The sequence below is a fragment of the Rosa rugosa genome, chromosome 3, assembly GCF_958449725.1.
Source record: "Rosa rugosa chromosome 3, drRosRugo1.1, whole genome shotgun sequence".
Taxonomy (NCBI): Eukaryota; Viridiplantae; Streptophyta; class Magnoliopsida; order Rosales; family Rosaceae; genus Rosa; species Rosa rugosa.
Window position 1 is genome coordinate 7,661,033 of NC_084822.1, and position 7,261 is coordinate 7,668,293.

The window sequence follows — 7,261 nt, forward strand, 5'->3', positions numbered from 1 at the left end:
TATATATGAAGGTTCCAGATGGACTTCAATTACCCAAATCAAGTGGCTCTAAACCACAGAGCGCGTTTTCAATAAGATTAAAACGCTCACTATATGGATTAAAACAATCCGGACGGATGTGGTATAACCGTCTAAGTGACTACTTGATTGGGAAGAGATATATTAACAATGAAATATGCCCATGCATGTTCATTAAAAGAACAAGTTCCGGATTTGCAATCGTAGCAGTTTATGTCGATGACATGAACCTAATTGGAACTCTAGATGAGTTGAAGGAAACTGCTAAATATTTGAAGTCCGAATTTGAGATGAAAGATCTTGGGAAAACACGGTTTTGTCTCGGTTTAGAACTCGAGCACCGTAGTGATGAGATTTTGATCCATCAGTCTGCATATACTCAGAAAATCCTAAGGCGCTTTAATGAAGATAAAGCAAAGCCTGTGAGTACTCCCATGATCAGTCGTCGTCTTGAGCCCGGAAAAGATCCGTTTCGTCCAAAGGATGAGGACGAAGAACCATTAGAGGCCGAAGTGCCCTATTTAAGTGCAATAGGCGCATTATTGTACTTAGCTCAATGCACAAAGACCAGACATCTCATTCGCAGTGAACTTGTTAGCTCGACATAGCTCTGCGCCAACACGCCGTCTTTGGATTGGTGTAAAGACAATCTTTCGATACCTAAGAGGTACGATTGATATGGGCCTATTTTATCCCTACAGAGAGAAGAGGAATGACGGAAGAATGGGATCGGACCCCATTAGGCATGGAGCCACCGTCCACCATGACAAAGTGGCCGGCCATATTGTCGCCAACGCCGCCACCAACACCAAGGGTGGCCGGCCTCACCCTACTCCCCTCCATCAAAACGACAATGATGTTTTGATGGGTTTTGCTGATGCAGGGTACCTCTCTGACCCTCACAAAGGTCGCTCCCAAACAGGTTATGTCTTTACCATGGGATGCACTGCGATATCTTGGAGGTCTACGAAACAGACCCTTGTTGCTACTTCCTCGAATCATGCAGAGATTATTGCTCTACATGAAGCCGTTCGTTAATGTATATGGCTAAGGTCTGTAATTAGACGTACATATTCAAGGAAGTTGTGGTTTGAAGTCTACCACAGATGAACCTACATGCATTTATGAGGATAATGCAGCTTGTATTGAACAAATGAAGTTAGGTTTCATCAAGGGCGACAACACCAAACATATATCGCCTAAGTTCTTTTATAATCAGCAACAACAATCACTTCTAAAGATTGAAGTGAAACAAATCCGATCAGAGGATAATGTAGCGGACTTATTCACTAAGTCGTTACCTAAATCCACCTTCGAGAAACATGTGAAGAGCATCGGATTGAGAAAGTTATCCGAACTCCCACGATTGTAGCAATCAGGGGGAGATATCGACGTCAGGGGGAGTTATGATGTCTACATGTTCGATCTCGAAGAGTGAAGGACGTGTTGTGCTCTTTTTGTCCTTCGACCAGGGTTATTTTTATCCCACAGGGTTTTTGTTACCTGGCAAGGTTTTTAACGAGGCAACGAATGAAGCGTCACCACCAAGTTTGAAGCGGCACAAGGGGGAGTGTTGAAGGAAAATCGACTTAGTGTGCCTTATCAAACTAGGAGTAGTAATAGGAGAGAAGGTTCTAGAATTCCTAATCATAGATGGATTAGTATTCCTTGTAACATTAGAACTAGTACTTTGTAATCCCTATATATAGGGCTCCTATTCTCAATAATAATACACATCTCTCTCTACAATTCTCTCTCGAATCTATTTTACTTAAACAGGCAAAACATAAATATGACTTACCCTGGCGGGCTACGTCAATATTGAGCCATGCAGATAACCTAAGCTATCTAAATGTCTAACCATAAGATAAGTACCAGAACCAAGTAACATGACAATGTTGGGGTAATGAACCAAGATCCGCCCCAACTTATTCGAAAACACCCAGGACCATTCTACGCAGAAGGGGTTTCCCTGGGATCACCACCAGTAGAAACCAAAGAAGACGCATCAATAGCGTTCACCTCACTCATCACCAACTCACGCTTAGCAGAATGAAAACTCATCTTCTTCATTCTCTTGGCACCAAAGCCAGCAGCCTCCAGCTTCCAGGGATGAATCAACTACATCTTGGATTTGTTCTTGGAACCTACTAGTCGACCCACCTTACGTCTTTTGGCAGGGGACACCTTCAACTTACCATCTTGATAAGGGAGAGCCATTTCAGGCTCAAATTCTAGCTCCGAAGGTACCGAAACCTGTGCAAGGCCTACTGCCTTATTATTCTTGCTATAAATCACGAACTTCATTGAAGCACAATGCTTGGCCCCTGAAAGCTAACTTACCATCTTGATAAGGGAGAGCCATTTCAGGCTCAAATTCTAGCTCCGAAGGTACCGAAACCTGTGCAAGGCCTACTGCCTTATTATTCTTGCTATAAATCACGAACTTCATTGAAGCACAATGCTTGGCCCCTGAAAGCTGCACCACAGGCTCCAAACTGATCCCAGTGGTAGGTTTTGGAACCACAGGCGCAGGTGTAAGAAACCTGCTAAGTTGTGCAGATAGCTCCAACGCAGAGGAAAAGTAAACGTCAAAGGCATAGCCTGAAAAGAGTTCGGGTTCGGGTTTTGTGTCATTAACCTACTCGTAATTGAGGACCCAGAACCTGATGAAGAAGGCCTTCCGGTCCCCGGCCCAACCCCAGCAGTGGGGTTAGGGTTACAGAAAGGGTTAGGGTTACCAGAGCTTGAGGATATCCCACCCTGCTGCATTCCAGATCCGGAGTGGCCGAACACCTGAAAGCCTGACATATCCTGCAGATCTCTACACCCAGACCAGTCATGTTCCAATAAACCACAAATCTTGCAGAAGCCATAGGTTCTTTCATACCTGAATGAGAGCATGGCTGATGCCTTCTCGGATCCAAACTCAAACAGCATAGAAGGGTAAGCTTGTTTGACTGGATCAGAGATGCGATGTAGAATCCTGACCCGAGCCCTTGTTCCCCGTTGGATGCCCAGACGATCCAATTGCAGGATATGTCCCAGAGTAGCACCCACCAATTCAGTGGCCTCCTTTGTCACCAAGGCAGGCAGGAATCCAAGAATTTCCACCCACACGGGAAACTCGGAGATGGGAACCTTTGCTGCATCAGTCAAACCATTATAGTCGGCGAGAACAACATGGATTGCCCATAGAACCAATGACCATTGGAGACGATCTGCAACCTCTCCTTAACCTTTGTAAAACGCAGTATAAACCAATCCTCTTGTACCCTCATGAAGAGTCGGTTCTTCAGACCCCAGACGGATGCCATCGTCCCCATAAGAGCCTTAAGATCAGGCCGCTTCTTTCCCATGAGTTACCGTCCCACAATGTACGAATGCCTTGAGACTGCCGCATCCACCAGCAGCCTCGAATGAAACTCGCCCCTTATCAGTGATGGCTAGTGCCGAGACCTTCTTAGCCATTGTGAACAGAAAGGTGTTGAACGAAGGAAGAAGCTAGAAACCCTAGATCTGAAAACCTCGGAGAAAACCCTAGCCTATCTCGCGTTCTCTGTATGTTCTGTTTTCTTGGATAATCAAGATTAAGGTGAATACACTAAGGATTTACATCTTAAGAAATGTTGTTTATATAATTACATATTTGAACACTTTTACATAGACTAAAATAAATTAATGCAAGGTAGTAGGGATTGCTTCTTCTGCAATTGGATGTATGCTTGCTCAATTTAGTATCATACAATACTGTTCACAGATACATGAATTTTGATATTTTGGAACTTCATCATTGAGATTGGGTATTGTATGTTAATTGATCTTTTCCGACATACAATCCAAAAATCAATCTTTCATTTATAAAGTAAAATTTGTTGTCGAGTGTCATACAAATTTTTGGTGAAATTTCGCCTAATTTTTTCTACTTATGTGTAGATACGAAGATTAAGAATTTCGTGAAAATTTTTGAGAAATTTCAGAAAACTCCTAACGAAATGACGCGGTATATGAATTTCGTATTAGTATTTCAATATTGTGGAAATTTCAATCCTTATTTATAACTAGAGAAAAATTCAGTCACCGTCCCCAAACTATGCTGCCAAGACCAATTTGATACCTGAACTCTCAAAAGTATCAATGTGATACCCAAAGACCTATTTTGACATCAACATGATAGTTCCGTCCAAAATCTCAAACGGCTCCGTCTGTTTGCTGACGTGGCAAACATGTGGGCCCCCAAAAAAGGTGAAATGACCAATTTACCCTTTTTTTTTTGTTAATTCATTTTTTTTCTTTTCATTTTTTTTTTTCTTCTTCTTGTTCTTCTGGGATTTTCTGGCTTCTGCTTCTTCTTCAACCTCAGTCCTCTTCTTCTTCTCTCTCCTCCTCCGCCCAAACCATCACCAACGCTGCCATCATCCTCTCCAATTCCTGCCATCATCCACTCAACTGCCGGCGGACATACCCAAAACGAAAGTTGGGTGACATGATTAAAAAAAAATCAAATCTTTCTGCACCCAGAAAACTGCTCTGGCTTCTCCGCCATAACCTATCTCCTTCTTCTCCGCTTAGCAGCTTTCCTCCTCCGCCACCACAGCCTCAGCGTCCTCCTCCTCCACTACCGCCGTCATGTCAGTAACAACATATACCAGAAACTCCGATCAAAAATCACAATCACAAGGCCAAAGCAACATATAACTATGAATTCAAGTATACCAAAACTAAAAACAAACCCAGCATAAACCAAAAAAGCAAAACCAACCCAGATAGCAATTGAGCACAATTAGACCAAGAAAAAGACTTGGCAGCTGGTACTTGGTACCTTTGGCTTCTCCCACACACTGTCAATTGCTCGATTTGAGTGAAGAGTTGAAGCTGAATAGCGAGCTCCACTGCCTCAACAACAATGGCGAAAATCACAGAACCTCTCATCCCTGCAAATCAAACACCTCAAGCCGAAGCAGATAAACCACCTCCAGACTTCGATCCCGAAACCATGCGAGGCCTCCTCCTCCACCTCTTCCTTCTCCCCCCTCAAAATCGCGTCTTTCATTTTGTCTGCCACCATCAAGGCCGCTCGACCACTTTCGCCACCACGACTCTGACGCCAGCAACTGCCCATAACCCTCGTCGCACTCTCCGGCATCAACGGCGCATTCCGGCGACTCTCATCCTCTCTGATCGCTCTCGTGATCGCCGAATCAGAACTTCCTCCAATCTCTTCTTCTTCTTCTTCCCTGCTACCGCCATTATCACCCTCGATGTCGTCGTTTAATATGAGTGACGATACTCCCCTCTGCCCCTGGTTCACAATTCGTTATTGGGAAGCAGCTGCGAGTGGGAAACAACGGCGTCGTTTTGGGGATGGTGATCCTCGTCGTCTTCGGAATCGACGGCTGCGGTGGCATCGTCGTAGTCGATGTTGGTGTCCGAATCGACTGGTCGTGGAGGAGTACCAATAACTACTATGGATATGAAGGCATGGTGGATAGCGAAGAAATCAAGGATGAAGTTGGTGAGAGAGATGAGACGGGGGTCGAGAGAAGGAGAGAGAGCGAGAGACTGATAGCCTCCAAAACCATCAAAACCCAGAAACCCGAAAACTAGAACCGAGAGAGAGAGAGAGAGAGAGAGATGGAGCTTTGTGCTCTGTTCTGTTTTTTTTTTTTTTAATTAGTTAGTAGTAAAAGACCATTCTGCCCTTGATAAAAATATCATATAGGACCCACGTGTTTGCCACGTCAGCAGACAAACAGAGCCGTTTGAGATTTTGGACGGAAGTATCACGTTGATGTCAAAATAGGTCTTTAAGTATCACATTGATACTTTTGAGAGTTTGTGTATCAAATTGGCCTTGGCAGCATAGTTTGGGGACGGTGACTGAATTTTTCTCTTATAACTATTGTATATGTTATGTGAAGAAATAAATAGATTTTTGAAACAGAATTTAAACTATTAACTTTGAAGTTTGAAGTAGTAGACAAACCTGTTAAACACCTTCTACGAGGGTTAATTTATTTTTTGGTCAATATCGAAGGTATATAGAGATCGACAAGTGTGAATAAAACTTTGATATCTTCTAAAAAAAAATATAAAAAAATTGACCATTAAGACCCGTTAGATTTCTAAAGAGAATCTACCATAGTGTAGTTAGACTTTGATACCCATTCGGGGATGTAACTGAAGTAGTGAAGTACAAGGACCCCACCTTGAGTTACTTTCTATAATCCTGGTTGGTGTACTTTCTTTACCCTCAACACCTACCTCTTATTTAACATGCATTCATGCGATTTCATTTATAATTCTGAATTGCATAAATTTTCAAATCTACCTATTTTTTTTTTTGAATAAGAAATCTACCTATTTATTTTCATAAGATATGTTAAAAAAAAAAAAAGAATTGCTGGTAAAAGGAAATAATTGTCATGGTGACGTCGAGGTGCACATATTTACCGAAACGAGTAATTTTCGACAAAATTTATATTTCGGGCTTTCTTGCTAAATAAATTAGGGGTTTTCAGAAACAGAGCAACTAGTTCAGAGCCGCAAACTTGTTCTCTCTCTCCAACCTATGACCAAGCTCTCTTCTCTCTCTCCCTCCCTCTGGCACCCCAGAACAGCACCATATCTCTCCTTTTGGAAAATCCTTGGTCACCCAGAAGCGCGGCTGCTTAAGTTTTCGTTATGAATATCATCAAACTTTCGTCCGTCTCTCTGTTTCTGGAGAACGATGAACAAAGGTTTGATGATATTGGAGTGGATTGTCAGAGTCTTGATCTGTTTGGATTTGGACTTCCCAGATCGTTAACTACGGATAGGATTTGTTAGGAATCTAAACTCACAGAAGCACAATGTTAACTCAACAATGGCTGAAATGATTCACTTATTGAATGACAAACGAACTGGCTTAAATAGCCATTACAAAACAGGAATTCAAAGTTGCATAAACACGTCTCAAAATCCCTGAGATCGTGCTAAAGACTCGGTCTATCTAAAACAAACTTGACTGACTCTCTAACTCTCCTAAAACATAGGAGTTTATTTTGACTAAGTAAAACAGTCCTAGACCAACAAGAACACATCTCAACAATCCTTCCCCTAAACTGAAACTGCTGAAAGCAGCTCAGTTTACTTCCTTCTTGTCCAGAACTCCAAGCAACCCTCGAAGTCTCTCAAAGGCTTCCAGCTTCAGAGGCTTTGTCAATATGTCTGCTAGCTGCTCACTGCTCCCACAGAACTCGAG